This window comes from Callithrix jacchus, chromosome 2 (assembly GCF_049354715.1).
Source record: "Callithrix jacchus isolate 240 chromosome 2, calJac240_pri, whole genome shotgun sequence".
NCBI lineage: Eukaryota > Metazoa > Chordata > Mammalia > Primates > Cebidae > Callithrix > Callithrix jacchus.
Window position 1 is genome coordinate 48,097,263 of NC_133503.1, and position 27,774 is coordinate 48,125,036.

A 27,774-nucleotide genomic window follows, 5' to 3' on the forward strand; every position below is an offset into this window, starting at 1 on the left:
AGAGTCTAGGTCAAATTAGTTGAGAAGCAGTGACACCCTCAGCCACTCCCCACACAGGCTGGCTCCCATCTCCAGGCCCCAAGGAGCCACACCTGGACCAGACCCCAGGAAAGGTAAGCACCAGCGGCAGGCCTGGGATCCGTGGATGGGGGCTGCTGGGACATTTCCCCAGGGGGGGATGCTGCATCTGGGGGTCTTGCTCTTTTGCTAAGTGGCTTTGTGCCTTTCTCGACAGATTCTCTGGGTCTCAGTTTCCCCATCTGTACAGAGCTGGACTCGATTATCTCTAAGCATGCGTCTAGCTGATTGCCTCTAATTCTGTGGTCCTGGTGGCTTCTAGGATTCCTTGTTGCTATAGGTAATGGGGGGAAGAAGGGGCAGAGGGAGCAGACAGAGTTAACATCCTATCAGCCCGAGCTTCACCACAGCGCCCGAGTCTGGGGCAGTCTCCCTGGCTTCTACATAGGCAGTGCTTCTTCTGTATTGTATGGGGCTTCGATTTTGCAGTTCCAAGAGCTTGGGGCTCCTGGCTAGGAAAACGGTTTTCATATAGTGGTTTCAAGAAACAAAGCTGGGGACAAGGCAATGTACGCTCCAGCTCTTGCAGGCGGGCAGAGGTCCTGGGAAGCTGGGGTGCTGACCACGTGGAGCAGTGGGAAGGGATGCTAGTGAGAGGAGACCCATGCGCTTAGGCTCCAGCCCCAGCTCTGCTCTCAGTGCCTGGCTGTGTGGCCTGGAGCTGGCCCCTCCCCTCTCTGGGCCACATTTTCCCCATCTGGATAGCAAGACCATTGGACAAAATGGTCCCTCTGCAGATGTGGCTTCTGAGTTGTTTGTGCCTGAGGGACAGCCAGTATTGGGAAGTTCTCCCAGGAGGTCTCTGAGCCGAGTCTGCCCTTTGACCACAAGCTTGGAGTCCAAGCAGATGAAGCCCTGTGGGAGCTTTCGGGGGCTGAGCCCGAGTGAGGGTAGCTGAAGGTTCTGTGACTGCAGGCTTGGCCAGGCGGTGCCTCGAGGCCTCCAGATGAGCTTGGCTGCAACCAGCCTCTGGTGGGGAGAGGGCTGATCTCTGGATTCAGCCACACAGGAGTGCAGAACATGGAAGTAGGAAAGGGATGGAAAAGACAGCAGAGAGCTTCGGGGGATGAAGTGGTGGGCAGAGTTAACATGCTATCAGCCCGAGCTTCACCACGGCGCCGGAGTCTGGGGCAGTCTCCCTGGCTTCTACATAGGTAGTGCTTCTTCTGTATTGTATGGGCTTCGATTTTGCAGTTCCAAGAGCTTGGGGCTCCTGGCTAGGAAAACGGTTTTCAAATATCTCCTCTAAACACACTCTGGCCACCTCTGGAGCCCAGAACAGAACACATTCCTCTAGCGCCGGCCTCTGTCTGGTGCCCTCACCTTCCCGCTTCTTGTCACACAAGGCCCAAGGCCAACATGGTTCAGAAGGAGGCTCTGAATTCAACTGCCTGGGTCCAATTCTGGGCTTGTTTACTTACCGGACAAGTAACCCTGGGCACGCTGCTTGCCACTTGAGCCTCAGCTTCCTCCTCCGTAAAATGGGTACAGTTCTGAGCTTGTGGGGCTGTCATGAGGATGAGGGATGTAGACAGATAAAGCAGGATGAATGGGGTCGATGTTACATCGAAGTCAGAGACCGCACCTCCTGCGGGCAAGATGCCCTGAGCTATGTTGGGGGTGAAGTGGGAATGAGACCCAGCCAGGGGATGCCCAGAGTTGCTGTAGAGACAACAGGCTCTGGAAAGAGGCAGGAGGAATTGGAAGTCAGAGGCTGCAGGACACAGGAAAGTGACCTGCTTGAGATGCCTGAAGGACTATCTGAGGTCTCCTTTCCTGCCTTTCTAAGGCATTGTGGGGGCAATGTATCTGAACCACTACGCACTCACCTGCTGAAAGGAGACCCCGGTTGGGGCCTACGAATCTGCATTACAAGATCCCCATGAATTCCTATGTTCATGGAAGTTTGGGGAATGCCAGGCCATAGGGCAGCTTAGGACTCTTACAAACAGCCGAGGCAATGGAACCACAGAGAGAAAGCACCACTTTAGGTTATTCAGCGAGCTGATGGCAGCGCTGGAACAGAACCTGCCTCTCTGCCCAGCCAGGGATTCCATAAGGTGGTACAAATCAGGAGAATTAGGTTACATCATTTGTGGAGTTCTCATGAGGTCCAGGCATTACCTAAGATCTTCACATGAACTTGTTCATTCAATCCTCACAAGAGCCAGTGAGAAAGGGGCAATTATTATCCTCACTCCACAGATGAGGTACCTGAGGCAAAGAAAGGTTAGGCAGCTTGCCTGAGGTCACACAGCTCATGAGTTTTAAGTTGTGTGTGCCAGCTCCCCTAGAAGTCTCCCACCTCCTGCCCTGCCTTTTAGCTATCTCAAGACTTCCTGAGAACCCTCCGACGGACCTCACGGAACGGGCAGAATATGTGTGGTCGACGTCCCGGGAGTCAGATTCTGTGCTGAACAGCTTGCATTATCATTTCACTGTCCTGGGGATTCCTGTGAGGCAGGAATCAGCGTCATTCCATCACTCTCACTTTCTAGAGAAGGAAACCACTGCAGCTCACACAATGTCACACAACTAATAAGTGGCAAAGGGGATTTCAACCCAGTCTACGCATCTGCAGAACGCACACCCTTGGGCTGCCCACCGTGACACCTATGAGGGCGGTGATGAAGAATCCCACGTCGCAGAGGAGACGGAGGCCAGGAAGGAGGCCCTGCGGGAGCCTGAGCCCATCTTCGAGCTCTGAGGCCGCTCCTCTCCCTTCAACCCTGTTGCTGCCCCGCATTGGTCCCTCGGAGCCACACCACAGCCCTTTGGGCAAAATCAGCCCCTTCCCAGCCTGGCCAGTTCTGAGGAAAAGTGACACTGACACCTATTCTTTTTTTTTTTTTTGAGATGAGGTTTCACTCTGTTACCCAGGCTAGAGTGCAGTGATGCTTCTCAGCTCACTGCAAACGCCACCTCCCAGGCTTAAGTGATCCTTCCACCTCAGCCTCCCAAGTAGCTGGGATTACAGGTGTGTGCCACCATGCCTGGCTAATTTTTTGTATTTTTTTAATAGAGATGGGGTTTCGCCCTGTTGTCCAGGCTGGTCTCAAACTCCTGGGCTCAAGCAATTCTCTATCCTCAGCCTCTCAAAGTGCTAGGATTACAGGCATCAGTTACCACTCCCAGCCAACACCTATCCTTGAGGAACAGAAAGATCCAGGCCCCATACCATACATCATCACTGACTCAAGTGGCTGTGTCTGACTCCTGGGTGAGCCTGAGGGGTTCAGGGAGGTAATCTCTGAGGTCCTCATTGCTGAGCTGTGCCTGGGCATGGCCTCTTCCTGCAATTTTCCAACTAAACTGTCCCAGGGGTTCAGCGCCGTGGGGTGGTTCAAAGAACTGTGACAAAGGTTGTTCGGAATCGTTGCAATGACCATTTTTCTCCACATCTCCTGCTACCCATAAGCCAGAGTCTCTCTGTAGCTTATACCTAGAAGGGGTTCTGGGTCCTGGGGTGCAGGCCTGTCAGCTTTACAGGAGAGCACAAGATTGCTTTCCAAAGTGGCTGAACCAGGTTACGCTCCCATCAGCAGTATGTGAGCGTCCCCATCCCCTTGACCACACTTGAAGTCATCAGATTTCTTAAAGCATGTGGGTTGCACACTTTGTTTTGCATGTATCAAATTCATATAGTAAAAAATGTAAGGAAGACATGGAAATAAAAACATAGCTTTGTCTTCTATAGGCTGCTGTACACCTGTGCACGAGGGTGTCTAGAACTTTGCCCTCCATGCACAAGTTGCAGAATACTGTCATCAGGATACTTACAAAGGCCCTGGAATGGGAATGAGCACTGCCTATGTGGTCCTCCCCCAGCTCAGCAGTATGCAGTGGCCAGGATCCAATCAGAGGTCGCCTGGGAGGGTGAGTTGCAGGAATTTGGGGGAAAGAGCCCAAGGTGGCTGCTGCCTGCTAACAGCTTGTCTAGACAAGCCTCACGGGGCTTCACCACACATTGCGAGAGCCCCGGCCAGCCCCCTGCCCACTTGCAAAAGAAGCTGTTGGCAGCAACACTTCACCACCAGAAACCTTTACTCCAGTTTGAAATATGCCTTAATGCACAGTGTGAATTACCCACTCTCATGGCCCACAGAGGTTGACTCCTTCAGGCCCCCTTTTGTTCACATGAGGAAACTGAGGCTGACTCCGAAGCCAGGGTGCTTTCAGATATGGAGTGGATCCCTGTGCCCAAGTGACGAGGGGACTAGGTGGGTCTGGAGCAGGGCTGGAGCAGGCTCAGATGTAGTAGGCTGGTAGCTAAAGGTGCCAGATGTGAGCCAGGCAGCTGGGTTTGAGTCCTAGATCTGCATTATAGCAGCAATAGGACTTTGGGTGACTTACATAGGTGCTGTATGCCTCAGTGACCTCATCTGTAATATAGAGGTGACAAGAGTACTGTCTCATTGATCTATTGAGTTGTCTGGATTAACTCATTAAATTAATTAAAACTCATGAAGCCCTTGGAACAGTGACTGACACATATTAAGTACTCAGTAAAAAATAGCTGCTAAGGCCAGGCATGGTGGCTCATACTTGTAATCTGAGCACTTTGGGAGGCCAAGGCAGAAGGATCCCTTGAACCCAGTATTTTGAGACCAGCCTGAAGGTCACCATAAGGAGACTCTGTCTCTACTATAAGTTTTTAAATTAAATTTTAATAATAATAGTAACTGCCAAAATATGATTATTAAAGGCAGCATCTTCACAGTGCAAAGAGATGCTCTTCGGGGTATCACCTCTTTGGACTTTGGGGGATTAACTGCCCTTATTCCTTCAAAATAACACCTGCCATATATCAAGCCCTTTCAAGTACCTGGCCCTTTACCCAGCACTCTGAGGCAAATACCATTATCTCTCTAGGCACACAAAGGCTCAGAGAGGTTTAGTCATTTGCCCAAAGTCATACAGCCTGTACGAGGCCAAGCCAGGACTCAAACCCAGTTCTGACTAGTTCTAAAATTATGTGTTTAACTGTTGTACTCTCGGACCACCCACAGTGGGTCTGTGAAGCTGAACTAGCTCTGGTTCTGACCTGCCTAGTAGGGCCTTTGGCATTTGAGGGAGGAGGCCATTGGAAGTCCGAAGCCCCCTTCCAGACTAGGCATGATTGCAATAGGGAAGAGATAGACTCTTCAACTCCCCTACCCCTGCTCAGGCTCAAAAATGCAGACCCTGGGCCAGGCGTGGTGGCTCACACCTATAATCCCAGCACTTTGGGAGGCCGAGGCGGGTGGATCACGAGGTCAAGAGATCGAGACCATCCTGGTCAACACGGTGAAACCCTGTCTCTACTAAAAATACAAAAAATTAGGTGGGCATGGTGGCGCGTGCCTGTAATCCCAGCTACTCAGGAGGCTGAGGCAGGAGAATTGCTTGAACCCAGGAGGCGGAGGTTGCAGTGAGCCGAGATTGTGCCATTGCACTCCAGCCTGGGTAACATGAGCGAAACTCCGTCTCAAAAAAAAGAAAACAATGCAGACCCTGGCAAAACAGTCCTTCTTATCCAGAAGCACTCTGTAGGGTGGGCTGAGCAACTTTGAGGGCCTCGTCAGTCTTGGGCTGCCCCATGCTCTGCACAGCCCACCTGAGGTTTGAGGAAATGGCAGTCAGTTAGGCCCAGACTGGAGAAAGCCAGCCCACCATGGCTCCTCCCCAAGAACCCCCAGCCAGCCACAAGCCTAAGCCCCCTCCTTAAAGATTCCTCCTCTGGGCCAGGCACAGTGGCTCACACCTGTAATCCTAGCACTTTGGGAGGCCAAGGTAGGCAAATTGCCTGAGCTCAGGAGTTCGAGATCAGCCTGGTCAGCATGGTGAAACCCTGTCTCTTCTAAAAATACAAAAAATTAGCTGGGCATGATGGCACACACTGTAGTCCCAGCTACTCGGGAGGCTGAAGCAGGATAATCGCTTGAACCCAGGAGGCAGAAGTTGCGGTGAGCCAAGATCATGCCACTGCACTCCAGCATGGGTGACAGAGTGCAACTCTATCTCAAAAAAAAAAAAAAAAAAAAAAATGAAAGTTCAAAACTGCTCTGCTGCCACATACTATCCTTCTCCTCCCCCTCCAGGGAAGCAATGACAGGGGTGAAGTGTCTAGAGAGAGGTTGCCTGCTGGCCTAGAGATGGCATCCACAGAGGCTATGACACCTGGAATGCCCAGCCCTGGCTGGGCTGCCAGGCTCAGAGGTGCCCAGTCAGCCTGCCCAAAGCATGCCAGCCACCAGGCATGTGATCCAACAACCCTGATGAGTCTAAGAGCATCTGCCCAGATGAGCTGAGCAAGACAGAGAGAAGGAGAAAGAGGCCAGCTAGAACCAGGAATGGCTCTGCAGCCAGCACACCTGGGTAAATGCCTCGCTCCTCTGGGGCCTCAGGCTGTGAGGTTTCATGGTTTGGGACAAAGAGGACAGATGAGGTCATTCCATGTGTGACAGCAGACACCTGGATTCTCAGAGAGGGAACTTCTGTGGAGCTGGGGGCGTGCCCTGGACAGACAGAGAAGACAGCATTCCAGGTGGAAAGCTCTGTGTACAAAGCTATCGAAGCAGGACTGCAGAGGCATTTTTGGAGAACAGCAGAGAAGCCCAGTTGGCTGGAACCAAGAGTTGGTCTGAAGTTCAGCAAGGCTGGAAGTTGGCAAAACAGGGAAGGTCTAGATTGTGTGGTGGCTTTGACAACAGGAATCAAAGCTTCAGAGCTTAGGAAAAGTCCTCCTTGGTATCTCTCTGTCCCTGGGAGGGAGTCCCTTTCTTTAGCCTATTTTTCCCCCTCCCCAAAACACCATCAACCAAGAACCCCAGTTCAGGGCAGAGACCTAGGAATTTGGATTATGGGCAACTCTCAGATGTCAGGCAATGAAGAGAGGAGAGCTCAGGTGGGACTAGGAGGGGTAGTAAGCCCGAGGGCTGCAGACACCATCTTCAGACCTCTCCAGAGCTTCAGATCAACTCGCTGTGGCTCACACCTGTAATCCCAGCACTTTGGGAGGCTGAGGCAAGCAGTACAGGAATTGAGGAGTTCAGGAGTTTGAGGTCAGCAGTTCGAGACCAGCCTAACCAACATGGCAAAAATCCATCTCTACTAAAAAAATACAAAAATTGGCCAGATGTGGTGGTGGGTGCCTATAATCCCAGCTGTTGAGGAGGCTGAGACATGAAAATCACTTGAACCTGAGAGGCAGAGGTTGCAGTGAACTGAGATGGCACCACTGCACCCCAGCCTCTGTCTCAAAAAATAAACATAAAAAAACACATTCAACTTACAATATTTTTCATTTACAATAAACTTATCAGGATTTAGTGCCATCATAAGTTAAGGAACATCTGTAGTGAGCTCCTCATCACCAGAGGTGTGTGAGCTTAGTAGGGACACCATAAAGAGAAGCCAAACATCAGAAGAGGTTGGGCATCATGGACTTCCCTACCACCAGCCTCAGATCTCACTTGCCAGCTCTAGCTGCTTTGAGACAATCATGAGTGGAGCCTTCCTGCAGCCTGGATGTCACAGTCCCAGCCAGACATGACATCAGTTCTGCCCTCACATTGCACAGGGGCCTCTTGGACCTCCCACCTCCTACCTCCCACTTCCTTTCTGCTGCTGCCTCCTGCTTTCCCAGGGGACACTAGGCCTGACCAAAGGGACTTGGATCCTGGTTGTGAGATGGAGGTCCCCAGGGAGCATTCAGCTGATGGCCTTCCGCCCAGCAGGAATGAGACGAAGGGGGCCAGGGTTCCTGGGAGCCCTGTTCACACGCTCTACAGAGTCTGCATGGAAATTCCAGGAGGGTCACAGGAAAGCTTCAAATTGAGAACCACAATGCTTTATTTTTTTCCCATTTCTCTTCTGTTCCATCCTTTCCCTCAGTAGTTAGTTGGAGGAGGGTGGCGGTCATAGGAGGCTGGGAAAGGAAAGCAAGCATCCTCTTGGGCTGAGTCACAGAAAGAGCATGGAGAGACGGAGGGTGTGGGGTAGATTAGGAGGCCCACCAGACAGGGCTTGGAGCGGTGGACAGCAGTGTGGGAGAGGATGGAGGAGTCAAGGGCATGGCCAGGCCTGTGAGGGTCCTGGAGCAGTGGGCAACTACACTGCCTGGGCAGGCATGCCTCCCTAGACACTCAAGACCAGAGCTGCCAGGGCCTGGGTTCAAGCTGGGTTCAGGAGTTAGCCCAGGGGTGTCTAGAATAAAGACAGAAGGATCTTGGGAATGGGGCTTCCAAGAATCTCAGGCAATGCGCCCCCACCTCACATGGACTGCAGAGCTCAGGGTCTTACAATATCCATCTCATTCCCTCTGGCGCCCCTGGTAGATGCTTCATAAATATTCCCAGTGTTGAATCCCATACCCATTGCATCATAGTCCTTTCAGAGCTGAGGGACCTTAAATAGCATCAAGGCCTATCTCCTCATGTTATAGATGCAGAGACTGAGGCCCAATGTCAGGGAGCAATGCTCCCAAAATCGTGCTGCCGGTGACCACATCCTTTGCTTCTTCTCTGCCTTCTAGCCAAAGATAGAGACTATGGTACACTTTTCACAGCCAAGGGCAGGGGACAGAGGAGAGGCAGGTGCCCTGGCAGGATGCAACTATCTCCAAGACATAGTTAGAGGACGGCAGCCTATCTTGAGTTCTGACTGTTCTGTCCAGGAGTTCCCTTTCAGTGGCCAGAGATGTTCCCCAATGCTGTTGGCCTCTTGCAGAGGAAAGAGCCTGAGGTGGGAAGGGAAACCCTTGATTCTATTCCTGGCCCAAGCTTTGCTTTATAGCTGTGAAATTCCCAGAGAGACAAAAAGCTAAGAAAACCCTTAAGATCACCCCCAGAGAGGGTCCACAGATGGCTCAAGGTCACACAGCAAACTAGGAATGGGCCTTGGATTTTCTGACTCCCAGGCCAGTGCTCTTGCCACTCACCACGCTGCTTTCCAGAATAACAGGCATATAAGCTGTCCTCGTGTGGACCCCAGCATTGATTTAGCTTGGCGGATTAAACTCCCACACAGGGAGCTACAATCTCTTCCCCTGGCTGGGACTCAGTTTCTTCTTCTATAAAACAGATGGCCAGGCATGATGGCTCATGCCTGTAATCCCAGCACTTTGGGAGGTCAAGGCAGGTGGACCACCTGAAATCAGAAGTTCAAGACCAGCCTGACCGATATGATGAAAACCTGTCTTTACTAAAAATACAAAACTTAGCCAGGCTTGGTGGTGGGCACCAGCAGTCCCAGCTACTCAGGAGGCTGAGACAGGAGAATCGCCTGAACCTGGGAGGCAGAGATTGCAGTGAGCCAAGATCCTGCCACTGTACTCCAGCCTGTAGGACAGAGTGAGAGTGTGTCTTGAAAAAAAAAGACACACAGGGTGGACCAGATGTCTCTAGGAGCGCTTCTGCCATAACACTAAGGATCTACCAGGACCCTAGTGCTTTCCTGGGAAGCCTCTGCTGACACCTACCTCAACCCTATCTTCCCCAAAGGTAGGGCCACCCAGGCCAGGAAATCCCACCAAGTCTTCCCCACATTCTACCCTGTCCCACCCCAGACCCTGGGGCTGGACTTCATCCAGAACTACAGGCTCCAGCCCAGCTCCCCCTCTGAGGATCTGGACTTTTTCTTACCATAAAAGGGCAAGCGTGCCTCTCTTGGTCCCTGCTGCCAGCCCCGCTGGGGGAAAGACTGAGCTATTTTTAGAAAACTCAAGTGTTTGCTCCTGAACTCAAGATGGGGCATCTCTGCGCCTGCACCCTGGGAGCCCCTTCCCATCTTTCTTCCTCCTCCTTCTCCTCCCATCGCTATCTCCCTTCCTTTTCTCTTCCTCTCTGTCTTGCTCTCAGTCTCATCCAACCATCTCTCTTCCCTTTTCTCCCCCTATGCTCCCACCTTGAATTGCTGTTCTCTCTTCCTTCCGCCTCACTTCTTCCTTCTCCCGAAATCTTTTCATAGTTAGCTTCCCTCCCCCACGTCTCTCCCTCAGATCTCATTTCTGGTGGTGGAAAAAAGTAACACAGCTGCACCCCCACCCCTTCTTAAACACTATTTACAACATAAATTGCAAACATCCGCCATCTGGTTCTAGGAAGGCCCAAAAGCTATTTGGAGAAGGAAGTCATGATTATTCCATCTTCAAAGCAAAAGGAACTTAAAGGCTCTCTTCTCTCCCACCTTCCTCCCGTGGCCCCTTTGTTTAATATCTGACCGATCAAGATCCCTAGTGAGCAGAAGAGGTCAGGACATTTGCCGGAGTCCCAGCTGGACCTGTGACTGGCTGCATCACTTTGAGTTCCTTGCTTCTCCTCTGCATGCCTCAGTTTCCTCATCTGAACAATGGGTGAAAGACTAGGGTGCCTCCAGCACTAAGTTCCAAGACTTCAAGTACAGAAAATCCACTTGGTCCAGGTCACTGGGGCCTACTTTGGGCTGAGCAACGAAGGGTAGGATGAGGGCAAGGGAGTGGGAGGCAGTGAAGGAGCTCCATCCTCATCCCTTCAAGCACCAATTTCTCTCTCGCTCCATGGAGATCTATGCAGACCATTCACCTGCATTCACACCCACAATCACACTGGGGAATGGGGTGGGGTCACACTACCCCTCCATGTCTGATCTAGATGGACTCTGGACACTCCAGAGTCCAGTCCTGTCTCCACCACATCATGTAGATGCGAGCCCTTGAGGCCCAGAGAGGGGAAGACCCTTGTCGCAATTACACAGCGTATCTATAGAAAACCTATTACCTAGCCTGCTCCTCCTCCCACCCAACACATTCCAGAAGAAACCAACATTTGTATTATCTAGAAAGCATTGCCCAGTCCCAACAAAGCTCCTGGAATCCTGGAGGTCCCCTGTTTTTGCAAAGTTTACAGGACAAAGGGGGAATAATGCCTTTTTTTTTTTTTTAAGACAGTCTCATTTTGTCACCCAGGCTGTTTTGCAGTGGGGCGATCTCGGCTCACTGCAACTTCTGTCTCCCAGGTTCAAGCAATTCTCCTGCCTCAGCCTCCCCAGTAGCTGGGATTACAGGCACGCGCTGCCACACCCAGCGAATTTTTGTACTTTTAGTAGAGATGGGGTTTCACCATATTGCCCAGGCTGGTCTTGAACTCCTGACCTCAGGTGATCCACTCGCCTCAGCCTCCCAAAGTGTTGGGATTACAAGTGGGAGCCACTGCAACCTGCCAAGAACCAATACCTTTAACATGATGTGGATTTCTTTTAACAAACAGCACAGAGGGAAGAAATACGGGCAAGAGGCAGAACACCACCAAAAGGAGAAGCCCTCTTGCTTCCGGCAACAAATGGCGTTTCAGGGCTCAGATGGTATTCACTTATACTGACAATGCTTTCTCTGTTAACAAACCCCTCTCCACAAAGACTAACACACACCTAAATCTTGCCAAGAGATACTGACTCCAGTTATCACTCTGTAAAAATGATGTGATGAGTAGCTGGTCTTACAAGGGAGCTGTGAGAATGCATGTGGGGCTGCCTGGAGCCAGTCCTTACTAGCTGTGTAATCGGGAGGGAGTGCTGTGACCTCTGGAGCCCCAGTAAAGCGGAGGTAAGAATGGTACCTAATTATTCAAAACAAGGATCTATGAGTAAAGAAAAGAAAAATTAAAAGAATGGCACCTAATTCAGCCAGGCACAGTGGCTTATACCTGTAATACCAGTGCTTTGGGAGGACAAGGCAAGAGGATCACTTGAAGCCAGGAGTTCAAGACCAGCCTGGGCAATATAGCAAGACTCCATCTCTACAAAAAATTTAAAAATAAAAAATTAGTTGGGCATGGTGGCATGTGCCTGTGGGCCCAGCTACTCAGGAGGCTGAGGCGGGAGGATCACTTGAGCCAGGAGCTCAAGATTACAGTGAGCTGATTGCACCACTGCACTCGAGCCTGGGCAACAGGTTGCCCTGGAAAGCAAGATCCTGGAGAATGAGACCCTCTCACTTCAAAGATAAAAAAAAACGAATGGTACCTAACTCATAAGTTACTTTGAAGATCAGATGAGAAAAGCCTTGTAAAATAAAGCACTTGGCAAGTGTGGGGTGCATCAAAAGCACCCAATGACATGTTAGCTCTCATTACAGCTCGTCCCAGCGTGCCTGGTGCACAGGTGACGGCTTTTACCTTTGTCACTCTTTTCCCAGTTTCTGCCCTCACTAAAGGGCCAAGTGACAGGGATTCACAGGGATCCTGGTGGCTATTCCCCATGTGCCCCAGGGCCTGAGCGCTCGAGGCAAGGCTTGGGATTCTAGGCTGGGCAGGTCATGTTTCCCCCCCACCCCGTCTCTTCCCTTTTCCCTGCAATGCTCTTGTTTCTGCTTCAAACTGCGTTCCCAGGGCTTGCTCAAAACTCCCCGGAGCAACCCTCCCTGGGGAGGAAGTGGGGAGCGTGTGAGGCTGGTGAACTCATCTGGGTTGTCAAGGGGGCTGGAGGGCACTCTGGGAACAGAGGCCTGGGGAAGCTGTGCGACAAAGGGGACATGGAAGGGGCCAGTCAGGGGCTCCCACAGCTTCCCCAGATGCTTCTTCCGACCTTTGCTCTCTCCCGGCTTCTGCTCTTCCTCCCAAGGCTGGGCTTCACTGCGGCCCAGCCCCATGCTAATAATAGAAATGGCAGCCATTTATCATGGGCTTATGATGTGCCTGGAAATATGCTCGCACTTGACATCTGCCTCATTTGACCTTCACAAACAAGCCTGTGAGGTCGGAAACAGGCTCATGGAGGTGAAGACACCAGCTTTAGATCACACAGCTAGGAAGTGCTAGTGGCAAGATTCAAACATGGGTCTGCATGACTGCAAGCCCTGTGTCTTTTCTTTCCAGAATATGGTAGAAACCCTAGGGCCCTGGAGCCCAAGGAGAGCAAGGACTATAACAAGTACACAGGCGTGAGCAAGCTGAGGAAGGGGAACTGTGGGCAAAGAGTCCCTGTAGAAAGAACTGGGTGTGAGCACAGGTTTGTGAGCTTGCCTGGAGCCCCTGCCTCAGCCCTCTCCCCACTAAGGTGCCATCTGGCTCCCAGATGTGGCCCATTCCCAGACCCTCATGTTTCTTAGAAATGAGCAAGACCAGGAAAGGGCACAGGGGCTTTTGCAATGACCGTGGCGATGATAGCTTTGACTTGTGGTCATCCAGCCAGCCACTGCCCATGCCCAGAAGAAAGCTGGATTGAGCATGAAGAGCCTGGGTTCAAGTCCTCTCATGCTGTTCCCCAGGTGACCCTGGGCAAATCCCACAGGCTCTTGGAACTTCAGAAAGGGGAAAAATTATTCCTACCTCTGGTGCTGTCAGTGAGCGTGCCTTGAGTTATGGGAGGGAGCGTTTTGCAGGCTGGAAGCTTTACGTACATGGAAGGGGTCAAAGACAGCCATGAGCCTGTCCCTTTGGTCTTGGTCATCATGTTAACCCTAGGTTTTAATTTAGCCCTACATGGCTCCTTTCTTATGTGTGAGGCTGAGGTGGGGGCATTGGTCAGAAGGGCCTCTGGGAAATTTCTTTCAGGACAGTTCTTTTGTTAAGGGGCCTAGGTGTGCTGAGAAGGGAAGGTGGCCCCTCCTACTCTTGGAGCTTGGAGTTTCTCAGAAGTTCTCCCTTAAAAGCCAGGCAGGGCCGGGCGCGGTGGCTCACACCTGTAATCCCAGCACTTTGGGAGGCTGAGGCAGGCAGATCACTAAGTCAGAAGATCAAGACCAGTCTAACCAACATGGTGAACCCCATCTCTACTAAAAATACAAACATTAGCCGGGCATGTAATCCCAGCTATTCAGGAGGCTGAGGCAGAAGAATTGCTTAAACCCAGGAGGCAGAGGTTGCAGTGAGCCGAGGCCACTGCACTCAGCCTGGGTGACAGAGCAAAACTCCATCTCACACAAAAAAAAAAAGCCAGGCAGGCCAAGAAGGAATAATGGCTGCTCAGGGACCAAGGGAAGATCTCAGTAGGTTCAGCCCAAGACTTCTGAATACCTAGAGGTAGCCCAGGCCCATCCTCCATCCCTCAGAGCCTGGCAGCCTGGTCAGGACCTTCAAAGGCCACAACCGTACCTGTAAGGCATCCCGGTGTCCTTCTGACAGGTGGGATCTTTGCTTCTTTCAGGCAAGGGCACTAGCTGGTGAAAGCCACCGCTGCCACACTGTTGTTGGAGAAGCAAGAACTCAGGAGAAGCAGCCTCCTGGGACAAGAGGAGGGCCAGCAGCAGCCAGCTTGGAGACAGAACTGTGAGCCCACCCCACCTCCACCCTTCCAGTACCCACATTCGCTCCCCACCCCAGCCCACCTGCAGGCAGCTCCTGGAGTAACCTGAGTCCCTCAGAATAAACTCCCCACCCTAACCTCAGAACGACCAAGAAAGCAGGCCTCAGGATGATGAGAAGCAGCATGGGCCTTGGTAAAGGAAGGCCCCCACTGATTGGTGGCAGTGCAGGCAGTTCGGGCCTGTTAGGGTCTGGGTTGTAGGTAAAAAGAAGTTGAACCAAAGCAGGGAAATCCAACCAGGAGCCAAGAATCCAGTCTACCCCATCCTCCTTACAAAATGGCAATGCAAAGCCCATGTGATGTGGACATAAAGCCTCTGTTATTCAACTTGATTCAGTGAATAACAGACTGGAGAGAAATGTGGAGAATAATAGTCATCCTCCCTAGAAAGGAGTAAACAGAGTTCAGCTTCAGAAGCAGGAAGACCTGGGGCTATGTGATCTTGGAGGAGTCAATCAACCTCCCTGAGCCTAGTGATAAAGAGCCAACTCTCAGGGCTTTGAGAGGGTTTGTGAGATTGGGCTGGCATCCCCAGCTGCAGCCCTTGGCACATTGTGAAACTCAGGAAAATGGAGCAGTTTTTACCATTCATCACATTATTCCTACACTTGTCAATGTTTAAAGATACTTTCAGGCCGGTCACGGTGGCTCACGCCTGCAATCCCAGCACTTTGGGAGGCTGAGGCAGGTGGATTACGAGGTCAAGAGATCAAGACCATCCTGGTCAACATGGTGAAACCCCATCTCTACTAAAAATACAAAAAAAAAAAAAATTAGCTGGGCATGGTGGCGTATGCCTGTAGTCCCAGCTACTCAGGAGGTTGAGGCAGGAGAATTGCCTGAACCCAGGAGGCGGAGGTTGCGGTGAGCCGAGATCGCGCCATTGCACTCCAGCCTGGGTAACAAGAGCGAAACTCCATCTCAAAAATAAATAAATAAATAAAGATACTTTCATGCTTACGGTGGAACTCATAGGGTTAGGTGCCAGTTCCATAAGACAAGAGGAGAAACTGAGGCCTGGGGAGGTGAAAGCATTCACTCAGAATTGCACGTACAGTCAGTTGCAAAGGGGAATTCTGGCACCAGCTCTCATGTGGATGGAAAAAGTGCAGGAAGATTTGGAGGTGAGCAGAGGAGAAGGGAGGAGGAGGCAGGTTTCCAGGAAAGGAGCTGACACTGGGATGTGGGACAAGGCCCAGGCCTGTCTTACATAACAAGGTCCACCTGTTCACCCCTCCATGCCCCACACATGTGCAAACGTGTGCCCCGGCACAGTGCACACCCGGTCCTCCCTCACTAGCAAATGAGCCACAGAGACTGGGTCTAAACAAATTGGATTAGGAGGGCTGCAGGCGCCTCCTCCCCCCAACTGTCCGGCTCTGACACTAACCAGGCCTGCGGAACTGCCAGCTGGGATCTCTCAGACACACTGACAGTCGGTTCTTGGCTCCCTCACCCCACCATGGGCCTCAGGAAGGGGGTCTGGGTCCGAGAGGATGCCACAGTGATGGATGGGGTGAGGGAGGTTCCAGGGCTAACTCAACAGCACACAGGATGTTAGTGCTTTTGTGAGGCACATTTCCGAGCTGTTCCCAGGCCCACTCCTTCCTCCCCTCTCCCCCTCCTCTCTGACAGCCTCTCCTATGGCCATTGCTGCTGTCTGGGACTTGGGCCCAGCCTGAGGCTCCAACCAGAGCCCAGAGCCCTGTCCTTGAGCAGATCCACTTCATCTCTTAGTCCTGCAGCTGGGCTGAGCGGGGAGTGGTCAGCTCAGAAGACACTGACCTGGAGATGAGATACAGGGGATGCTTCCGTAGGAAGAAGGAGCTTGTGGACAGACAATGCGGTCTTAAAGGTGGCATCTCGGTGCGTTCTCATCCCTTGTTTCATTCCATCCTCAGAATGTGGCTGGGAGTGAGGGGATGGCTGTGACTCCCAAAACTTCTTTACTTGATGATTCCACAATATCCCTTTCTGAGAGCCTGAGCCTGTGCCGCACCCTGTGTGATGTGCCAGGAACACCAGGGTGTTCCCCTTCCTTCATAGAACAGCCTCCTTCAGGCTGGGTCATTGGGCACTGGGGCCTCTCTGGTCTTCCAGGGGTGCAGCTTCACAGAATCCCTTTTCCATAAGGCACGTGGAAGTGACTGGAGTGGGAGCCTTGACAACCAGCCAATCCAGAACACAGACCTTGATGTCAGACACGAGTTCAAATCCTGCCTTGCTCCCTTTCAGCTGGAAAGCTGCTGTCAGATAACTTAGCCTCTCCAAGCCAGTTTTGCCTTCTGCGAAATGAGGATACACAAGCTGCCACCTCACAGAGTGACTGTGAGAATTAATTCTTATTTTTCACATCCTCATTGGACAGAGGGAGACACAGAAGCCCGGAGAGGGAAAGGGCTTGGTTAGGATCACATCATGAGCTGGGGTTTAAGTCAGGATGGGGTAGGTCCCCTCTTCTCCGGGTGTTCCTCTCCCCCATCTCTTAACTCAACATAAATCCTTCCCAGTTGCCCAGGTTGTCCAGGCAATTCCTGGCGCTTATGCTGGGGCCTGCCCTCCACCTTCAGCCCTGCTCTGGCCTCTTCAGCAGCAGAGTCCTGGGTGACCAGCAGTGGCCCCCAGCCCTCGGAGTGGCAGTGGAGGGTGGGGGAGCACTGCGGCCGGCTCCCAGCCCAGATCACCCTGGCCATATAAGGGAAGGAGCCCAGGGAGGCCTCCTGGCTCAGGTCCCGAGAGAAAACCCAGACAGCCACTGTTTATTTTCTCCTGCCCAGCTCACCCACGCTTCCCTAAGCCTCCTGACAGAAGACAGAGGTTCCCCCCAGACCAGCAACAGTTCCTGAAGACATGGGGAGCACAGAGGCAGAAACAGTCCATCTACCCACAAGCTGTCAGCAGCCAGTACCCAGAGCCACCAGGTAAAACTGAGGCCACCTGGTTCAACGTTGCCTTTCACAGAAGGGGAAATAGAGCCACAAAGAGAAGGGCCTGGTGAGAAGTGGAACCCAGGACTCCCAAGCGGTGTCTCTCAACCTTGGAATCCAGAGTAGGAGGGAGCCTTTGGTGGGGTAAGTGGAATGGAGGGGCGCAGCCATAGACCCCTCTTCTCAGTGAGGCCCTCATGTGATGGAGGCAGGGGTTGGGACAAGTGCTAAGTATGCAAGACTCAAGGGAAGAGCTCCTGGAGCCAGGAGAAGCACCTCCCTTCCAGCCCCTCTGCCCCTCCCCTCAGCACAGCTGCACTGACTCCTCCTCCAGGAAGCCTTCTTAGCTTCCCTGGTTGGGAGGAGAACCTTTTTGTCCTCTAAGTGTGCTTGGCTGTCCTTTCTTGAGTGCCCCTCCCCTCTCCCCCCCCACTTGGGTCTGCCCCTATTCACCTTGCCAGGCATTTTCCTTCTACTCCACCCGACTGAGGTCCTCCAGGTCAAGGATGGTGTGGCTCTCAGACCCACTTCCCCTTGGGACATAGAAGAAGCCCTGCGCTGAATAGACAGGTGAAATGATTAGACCCTGCTCCCAAACCAAAGGTCTAGCAAACCGGTCAGGGCATGAGCCATCCAGCGTAGAGGTTAACATGAGGGCCCTGGGTTGGCAACCCCAGCTGAGTCCCCAGCTCTGTACCCTTGGAAAATTCCCTTCCCATGGAGCCTTGGGGATAGGGACTTACACAGTGAAAACATTTAATATCCAGGTCTAAACAATTCCACAAATGACCATGCATATTACATTCACTATCTTTATGATTATTCCAGACACAAAGGAACAGAACGAGGCACTGATAGCCAGGGGTGAGCAGATTCAAGGGCCTCAGAGGAGAGGGAGGCAAACACCCTCCGCTGGTCGGAGGCTGCGCTTCAGCCCTCGTCCCTGCATTAGTTTCTCCCACAGAGGCGTGGGGCTGCCTCCCATCTAGTTCCTGTTTCTAAACCCAGGGGAGATGCTATCTTTGCTGGAGTAATCTTGGCCGACATCCTGGAGTGGAAATGGCCTTCAATTCCCCTGGTCCATGCTCAGGCCCGGTGACCCTAGAACAATCCCCTTCCCTTCCTGGTCCTCCATGTAGAAGCAATAACATTCCTTGACAGGGGCACCAGCTGTTCTGATGATTAAATGGGATCAGACACTGTTTCCTAAAATCAGTCATTCAGATTCCCCTTATTTTATTTTTTTTCTGTATGCAATTATAATATTTTAAAATGTAAGATGAGCCCCTCCTTTTTTTTTTGAGACGGAGTGTCGCTCTGTCACAAGGCTGGAGTGCAATGGCGCAATCTCAGCTCACTGCAACCTCCACCTCCTGGGTTCAAACGATTCTCCTGCCTCAGCCTCCTGAGTAAAGGGATTACAGGCACCTGCCACCACGCTCAGCTAATTTTTTTTAGTAGAGGTGGGGTTTCACCATGTTATCCAGGATGGTTTCGATCTCCTAACCTCGTGATCTGCCCACCACAGCTTCCCAGAGTCCTAGGATTACAGGCATGAGCCATCATGATCGGTGGATGAGTCCTTTTTAATACATAGAAATAGCTACTGTATAAACAAAATTGTAACATTGTACATAACTAGGAAATAAAGGTAACCACAAATACAATAAAAATGAAACAATGTTATTATACTTGAACCTGACAGTGTGGCTTGCAAGGCCCTGGACCTGAAGCCTGGGTGATAAGCGAGAGTTAGAAAGGTGTCACAGACATGACAGCACCAAGCTGAGGCTTCCTACCCTACAGTAAATAGGACTGAAGCAAATTGACACGGAGCAACAGCATGGATCTGTTGCTCCGTGTCAATTTGCTTTCCATTCTGTTGTGTCCTGTCTTCCAGCAGAGGTCACAAACTCCCCAAAATCACTCACCCACCTGCTGCACTTGGGAAGCCAAAGGTAGTTTATGTGGAAGGGCTTTGGAAACAATCAGGCACCAAGCAAAGGCAGAAGACACACTTTGTCAGTTTAGTTCTTGGCAGCAAATCATCTCTTTTTCAAGATAACCCTGCTTGATTCCTACTGAAATCTCCTTGCTGATCATGCTAAGCTCTTCTCTCCCAGGGCCAGTGGGAGCCATGGAGAGTGGAGTAGACCAGTTGTCTGTGACTCCCCACCAAGGGAGTCCAATGTTGGAACACTCCCCAGCCAAATGCAAGGTTTTTTAAAAAAATCTATTTATGTATTTGTTTAGAGACAAGTCTATGAGCCTGGCTAATTTTTTGATAGAGGCAGGATTTCATTGTGTTGCCAGGCTGGTCTTGAATTCCTGGGCTCAAGTGATCCACCCATTTTGGCTTCCCAAAGTGCTGGGATTACAGGCGTGAGCCACTGTGCCCAGCCGCCAAATGCAGTTGAAAAGAGTTCCTGCAAGAGAATTCCTCAGAAGAGGAAAGCAGTTTTCTGGCTGGAAATACCTTAGACAGAGGCTGTCCGCTCCATAGGCTGTCAGAACTGACCTGCAACCATGATAGACCAGAGGAAAACACTCTTTCCACTCTTCTCAGAGTGGAGCCTGACTTCAGATTTCTGATAGAGGTGTAAGAGACAGTCTTTTTTTTTTTTTCCTTAAGAGACAAGGGCTCTCAGAAAAAAAAAAAAAAAAAAAAAAAATCCAGGTGTGGTGGCTCACACCTGTAATCCAAGCACTTTGGAGGCCAAGGTGGGTGGATCACCTGAGGTTGGGAGTTCAAGACAAGCCTGACCAACATGGTGAAACCCTATCTTAAAAAACAAAAAAAAAGAGAGAGAGAGAGAGAGAGACAAGGGCTCTCTGTGTTGCCCAAGCTGGTCTTGAACTCTATCTAGTCTCAAACGATCCTCCTGCCTGAGCCTCCCAAAGTGTTAGGATTACAGGTGTGAACTCAGCTCTGTTTTTGTTTTTTTCAGGAGGTATATTTTTTCTGTTCTCTCTCAGCCCTGAGGAAAGGCTACCCACTGCTTCAGACATTCCTGAAAATATATGTCATCCAACATCAAGGCCACCACGGTGACCACTGAGCAATGCAAGAAGGTCCTCCAGGGTGTCCTGAGATCTTGGCAAGGCAGGATGAGTGAGAAAGGGCTTTGCCAGCTCATCTGAAAGTTCCCACCCAAGCCAGGCCCAGAAAATAAAATGATTTATCTACATGGTCATCCAGTCAGCTACCAAATGGCATTACCTGGGTCCATCAGCATGTACAAAGCCATGGGCAAGACCCAGGGCCCCCTAAATTAACAAGCCATGGGCACTGTCCTCAGGAAGTGGAGATCTAGCCAGGTCAGACCCACACACAGATAACACTGATACTAGAGATAATGAAATTGGGAAATATGATTCAGTCATTCAACCTGGGTTCATGTGGTGTCCACACCACCTGGCCCTGATTTCGGTACTGAGCACAGTTGACAGGGTCCCTTTCCCTCATAGGTGAGCCATGCGGTCCACAGGTGGAGGTGGTTGTAAGTGAAATCCACATCACCAGCATGGTAAAGGGTTAGAAAAAGGGCACAGCATGGGTGAGAACATGGAGCAGAGGGTGCTGATGGATAGAGAAGTCAAGGAAGAACTGGGCATGGTGGCTCATGCCTGTAATCCCAGCACTTTGGAAGACAAAGGCAGGCATATTCCCCTGATGTCAGGAGTTCTAGACCAGCCTGGCCAATATGGTAAAATTCCTCTCCATCAAAAATACAAAAATTAGCCAGGCATGGTGGCGTGTGCCTGTAGTCCCAGCTACTTGGGAGACTGAGGCCTGAGAATCGCTTGGACCAGAGAGGCAGGGGTTGCGGTGAGCCAAGAGTGCACCACTGCACACCAGCCTGGGCAACAGAGGGAGACTCTGTCACAAAGAAAAAAAGTCAAGGAGTGTTTCCCAGAGTGTCCACTTGATTAGAGAGCTAGCGCAGGAGGAGGAGCTGTGCAGGGGGAGTGAGAAGGAGCAGCACAGTCCCTGGGAAACCCAAGGTTGGTGGGCCAGGGCTCCCTGGGAGAATGAAAGGACATCTGCGAGCTGTAGCCCAAGAGGAAGAAGCCACTGGAGCCAGAGGCGGCAGGCCCTCGCAGGCTTTGGTGAAGGCATCAGAATTTAGCCTGAGGGCAGTGGGGAGCCCTTAGCGATATTAAGCTTGAGAAAAATATGACCATATTTGCATTTTGAAAAATCATTATGGGAAGATGGTTGGGAAGAGAGGAGGAGTGGCAGAAGAAAGCTAGGTTGGAGACAATTGCTCAATGATATAAAATGTTAAGTACTTGCCGGGAGCGGTGGCTCACGCCTATAATCCCAGCACTTTGGGAGGCCGAGGTGGACGGATCACAAGGTCAAGAGATCGAGACCATCCTGGTCAACATGATGAAACCCCGTCTCTACTAAAAATGCAAAAATTAGCTGGGCGTGGTGGCGTTCACCTGTAGTCCCAGCTACTCCGGAGGCTGAGGCAGGAGAATTGCTTGAATCCAGGAGGCGGAGGTTGCCGTGAGCCGAGATCGTGCCATTGCACTCCAGCCTGGGTAACGAGCGAAACTCCATCTCAAAAAAAAAATTAAAAAAAAAAAAGTGAAGTACCATGAATGATGCTGTTTTGCTGGGATGAAGCATGCAGCATGAAGGTGGGACATGGCATTGAAAGGTGGGTTAACATATTAAATAATTCCATGTGGCTGGTCCGAGTGCAGTGGTGTTTACAACTAATTGATCACAACCAGATTTCTTTGTTCCTTCTCCACTCCCACTGCTTCATTTGACTAGCCTAAAAAAAGAAAGAAAGAAAAATATATAAATAATTCCATTTGTTGAAATATTAGAATAGACAGATCTATAGAGACAGAAGGAGAGTGGTCTGCCCAGGACTAGGGGTTGTCTAAAGATAAGGGGCTTCTTTTTGGGGGGTGGTGAAATAACCTGAAATCTATTGTGGCATTGTTTGAATCTATTAAAACCCACTTAATTGTACTGATTAAATGTTCTCCTTCTAAATTAAGCTGTCTTGAAAAGAAAAGGATGGTCAGGGTTTGGTCCTAGGGACTCAAATGGCAGGCCATGCACAGGAAACGCAGCTGTGGGGAGTTACAGCAGCATCCTGAGCAGAGCTGGAGGGGTGGAGCCTGGGTCCCCTCTAATGCCCCTTCTCCTGGCCAGGTTGGAGTCCCACCGCAGGCCAGCAGAGCGGAGCAGCACGGCCCTGTCTCCCAGCCTGAGGTGCAGTGCTGCATCTCTGGTCAGTTGGGAGTCTGAGATGAAGCACTGTAGCTCAGGAAGAGAGAAGTTGTTCTGCAGCCACCAGCCTGGGGGTGGTAAGTGCTGGGGGCCTGGGGGTGGTAAGTGCTGGGGGGCTGGGGGTAGGGCTGTCCCAGGAAGGACAGAGTGTTTCCAGACTCTATACTGTCAGCGACTTGTGATACTGGGGAAGTTCCTTGACACAGGTTCCCCTGGTTCCACAATCCGCCTCACTGAGTCTCAACGTGTCCTGGCTCCTCTGTGTACCCCAGTGAGTGTTAGCATTTCCCTAGCATCCTGCATCCGCTTTCTCTTTCTGAGTCCATGGCAGACACAGCTAATCAGTAAAGTCATACATTCTTTTTTCTGAGACACAATCTTACTCCATCACCCAGGCTGGAGTGCAGTGGCATGATCTCAGCTTGCTGCAAACTCCTCCTCCCAGGGTCAAGTGATTCTCGTGCCTCAGCATCCCAAGTAGCTAGGATTACAGGTACACGCCACCACACCCAGCTAATTTGTGCAGTTTTAGTAAAGATGGGGTTTCACCATGTTGGCCAGGCTGGTCTTGAACTCCTGACCTCAGGTGGTCCGCCCTCCTTGGCCTCCCAAAGTGCTGGGATTACAGACAGAAGTAACTACACCCGGCCAGGCACCCATTCTTGAAATGTTCTCAGATGCAACTTCAGAATCCTCAGCAATGAGCCCTGGAGAGCCACTTAATAGTGGCTGATGCACAGCTGACACTCATTCAACATTTCTGCAAACTATTCCTAAAAACCTCTCAGCCCTGAAGACAAAAGTTCTGGCCTTTGAGTCAGGGTCTTCACTCTGTGCTTCTATCCTTGGCTCTGGGGTATTGCTGAAACCAGTCCAGGCACCTCACAAATATCTGACTTCTCCACATGCTTCAGAAGTGCAGTGAGCAGCAGAGGAGAGCCATGGAGCCAAGCACAGTTTCATTTAACCTCCCCAAAAGCTTGGGAAGTGGGTGGTGTTATAGCCCCATTTTACAGATGTGAAAAACTGAGGCTCATTTAAGTAGCTCACCTAAAGTCACATATTGATTGTGCTGAACTGAGACTGTACCCTGATCTGCCTTCGGATCCATGTTTTTACCCATTGCATATGATTATGGAACTGGGACAGGGAAGCAGGCAGAGAACATTCTAAATCCTGCTCCCATCTTGTCTTTACATCTCAGGTCACTTTTAGCAAAGACAGACCCACACACTTGCCATTAATCCCATGGTCTTCCTTCCTCCTGCCCCCTCCCACATAATTTTATTTATCTCACCTCTCCAGTAGGTCCTAGACTCTTGCATTTTAGCATTAAAGAAGGCCAAGGCTCAGAGGTTAAGCGACTTGCTGGAGATCATCAAAGCGGAAGGTGCCAGACCCAGGCTTGGACGTGAATGCTTGCTTTAAATTCACTCCTCTGGCAGGAGACTGGGGAATACACACGAGCCAGGCAGACAGCAGTGGGCAGTCCTGAGGGCAGGGGCGCCGGAGGGTTTCTGGTACTTTCCAGGGCAATTGAAGTTCCAGTCACTACTCCCTCCAGAGCAACGAGCCCCGACCTGCGATGTTTGGCACCCACACTGGCTGCTACAGATGGGACTGGATGCAGAAGAGAACTCCAGCTGGTCCTTAGGGACACAGCGGCCTTGATGCTGAAGGCCATTCGCTCCCACCTTGTCCTCACGGTCCAGTTTTCCCAGGAATCCCTTAGATGCTAAGACGGGGATTCCTGGAAATACTGTTCTTGAGGTCATGGTTTCACAGCTGGATTCGCCTCCTTCCCAGCCCAGAGTTGCCCCCCATGGGGCCTTGGCTGGAGCACGAGATGAGGGTTCAAGAAGAAAGCTGTCCCTGGAGGTAAGAGGGCTTGTGAACCATGTTCCCAACCTTTGCATTGCTTTTCTTTCCATCATGTCTATTTCATAACATCCCTGTGAGACTGGATGTGGGAACTTCAGCACTGCCGTACTCTTGGGAAACTTGCCCAAGGCTACCCAGATGAGCAGCGGTTGAACCGGGACACCATCAGGCATGCCTCTTGTCTCCACCACACCCTCACCCCACTTCCCAATGCTGCTTGCGACAGGGGCCGCAATATTGCCTCCACATGACTGATAAACTAGTAAACACACATGATTTCCTTTTTAAAGTGTATTCAGTCAGTTAGGTAAGTGAAAAACCGTAAGCCTTCATTCGATTTGGAATGCAGCCAGAGAAGAAATGAAAAATTTTTCAAGGTAGAGAAGATAAAACTCAGATCGCCCTCTTGTGGTGCCTCTACCCACCCCAGGAACACTAGAGCTTTTCCCCTGCACGTGGTGATCTCTAATCTTGCTGCAAGATATGGACACACACACACACACACACTGAGCTTCCTTTTGCCCCCCGCTTGGGAGTTCCTGGCTTCAGAGAGCTATGATTGTGCCTGTAAATAGCCACTGCACTCCAGCCTGGGCAATAGAGGCAAACCCTATCTCTAAAAATATACACGAATAATTTTAAAAGTCAGCCTCTCTGAATGCCTATAAAGAATTCTAGCTAACTGAATGACAAAAGACCTAACGTGATCCAGGTGCAAAATTAGAACTTTCCCCAAACTCTTGCTAGGGCTTTTCACGGAGTTGTAGAAAACGGCAGTAGTTGCCAAGGCCCCAGAACCCTCATTACAGGGTCTGACTCTCACATTGCCAGGGACCAGGCGGCTTCCACAGCTGTCCCAAGCTGTGTTTCTCACAGGCCACATTGAAGCCATTTATGAAATGAGACTTCCTCTACCTAATCCAGAGAGACAGGTCTGGCCTGACCATGGAGAAATCAGATTTGCTAATAATCATGATAGCTTCCACTCCGCAACTGGTCACGATCTGCCAGGCGCTGTGCTAAACACTTCCACAGGCCTTGTCCAATCCATCCTGATAACACCCCAGCGAAGCAGGCTCTGCTGTTCACTCCACTCCACAAAGCCAAGGCTGAGAGAGGTTGACAGACTTACCTAAGGTCACACAGCTAAAAAGTTGCAAAGCTGGGATCCAATCAAATCTGTGTTTGTGGGTTTAACTATCGTGTTCTTGGCCCCAACCCCATTTGGCCTAGCCTGGCTGCTGGGCTGCCTCGCCGTAGCTTCCCCTGGAGAAGAGGAAAAGCAAGCCTTCCTTGAGACCCAAGTGGTCTCTCCTGTGTTCTGTGATAATAATAAAGTCCTGGTCCTTGGCTTCTGTCCTGTTTCTTTCTGGGAACTTGGGGAAGGTGGGAGGAGGAGAAGGCAGGGAAAGAACCTGACAGGCCCAGCTGAAGCACCCCCTAGTGCTTCCACACTGCCAGACACTTTCAGAGGCCACATAGATAGCAGTCAGCACCCACATCCCGGCAGTGGGAGGCCCCAGGAAGCAGCCATGTCTGCGGATGCTTCCCTGATGTCAAGGGTTAGGGGACAGAGAGTGTCCCTTGAGGTTCAGTGAGGGTTAAGGGGCACTTGGGGTCTAGCCACGTCAACCCCTCTCTGTCTGTCACAATGGTGTGATTGACCAGGTCAAATAGGAAAGAGAGTGAAATGTGAGGCCAGTTCACATCTCACACAGGTGTTTAGATTCACAGTGGCCTCCGGACATTAGCCAGGCCCTGCAGTAACACTGAACATTAGCTGTACCATAGTCAGCATGGCCAGCACTTGAGGATACTTTTCACGTGGTTATCCACCTTGGCATGAGCGTCCAAACTCTGCCATATTTTAAGGAAAAAAAAAACACCTGAAAAATCACTGTGTTAGTCCATTTTCACACTGCTAAAAGAATACAAGCTGAAACTGGGTGATTTGTAAAGAAAGGAGGTTTAATTGGCTCACAGTTCTGCATGGCTGGGAAGGCCTTGGGAAACGTACAGTCATGGCAGAAGGTGAAGGGGAAGCAAGGCTCAGCTTACACAGCGGGAGGAGGGAGGGAGAGCAAGGAAGTGCTGCGCTTTAAAACCATCAGCTCTCAACTCACGTGAGAACTCACTCACTATCACAAGAACAGCATGGGGGAACCACCCCCAGGATCCAGTCACCTCCCACCATGTCCCTCCCTTGACACCTGGGGATTACAAAGTGGGGACACAGAGCCAAACCATATCACCTGCCTCTCACCTGATGGTTCCCAGATTCAAAGGGCATCCCCACATCTCTCTCGTGCATCCCAGAAGGAGCTGAGAGGAGACCTGGGTAGCAGCACTTCACTACTGAGGGACCTGAGATTCCACAAGGCTACAGGCCACTGAGGACCCAGGGAGGGAGGGCAGGGACAGACCCAGGCACTCCAGGCCCTGTCCACCGGCCGCTGCATCTCTTTCTCCTTCAGCCTTGAAACAGGACCCAACCAGATGCTGGGGCCTTCTCAATGCTCACAGTCCTTGTCCTTGCCATAGTTCCTTCTGGAACCTCCTTTCTACATGCCTCAGGAATGGATCACCAGCTCTGATGGGGTTTCTCAACTCCCACAGACAGGAGACACGCTGTGGTTTGAGATTCCTGGGGGTCTCAGCGTTGGGAGTAGACAGGAATAATGGCAAATATCCAGGTAAAGGAGCAGCTTCTGTACTCATTCAGTGCCTCTAAAGCACTTACTGCGTGCCTACCTGTGCTTGAGGCTGGAGAGACAGCTGTGAAAAAGACAGCCAGAGAACTCCTGTGTGGGAGGAGACTCCATCACTGCGTGTAAATACGAGATCCTGCACCCCGCTTGCAGATACAGGGTTGAGATCATTTCTGAGCACAGCTCTAAAAGTAGTAACACTTTCAAACATATCCCTCGATGCCACCATGGGCCTCTATTCTACAGAGACGGAATGGGCACCCCATGTGACAAGCCTGGTGAAAAATCCCCAGGACAGAGCCCCAGGCCCAGGATCTTCCCAGATGGAGGGGCCTTCCTTTTACTTACAGGGAGGTGTGGACAAGGGGGCATGGCATTGGCAGGGGGAGAGGGTGCCCTCTTGTGGCCTCCCTGAGAGGACACGTTTCCTTGCTTACAAGGACTTTGTATTATTCATGTTATCCAAAACTATTATCTAACACATTTGTGTAGGATTTTGCATTTCAAGATGAACTTTCAATTAATTTTTTTGAGACAGGGTCTTACTCTGTCACCCAGGCAGGAGTTCAGTGACAGAATCATGGCTCATTGCAGCCTCCATGCCCTGTGCTTAAGCAATCCTTCTACCTCAGCCTCGCAAGTAGCTGGGACTGCAGGCACCACC

The 27,774-nt window shown here is 51.2% G+C and overlaps 1 long non-coding RNA gene across 4 annotated transcripts; it reads left to right on the forward strand.

Moving 5' to 3' along the window:
• Nucleotides 1-25,753, forward strand: LOC100405319 (uncharacterized). Of its 4 annotated transcripts, none has more exons than XR_013531471.1 (3): nucleotides 1-113; nucleotides 14,179-16,665; nucleotides 17,115-25,753. It is a non-coding gene; the product is annotated as an uncharacterized LOC100405319 (long non-coding RNA). The 4 variants fall into 4 exon arrangements; XR_013531470.1 differs by having other exon boundaries at nucleotides 14,179-16,203; nucleotides 16,471-25,753; XR_001909358.4 differs by having other exon boundaries at nucleotides 14,179-14,300; nucleotides 15,973-25,753.
• The last annotated feature ends 2,021 nt before the right edge of the window (nucleotides 25,754-27,774 follow it).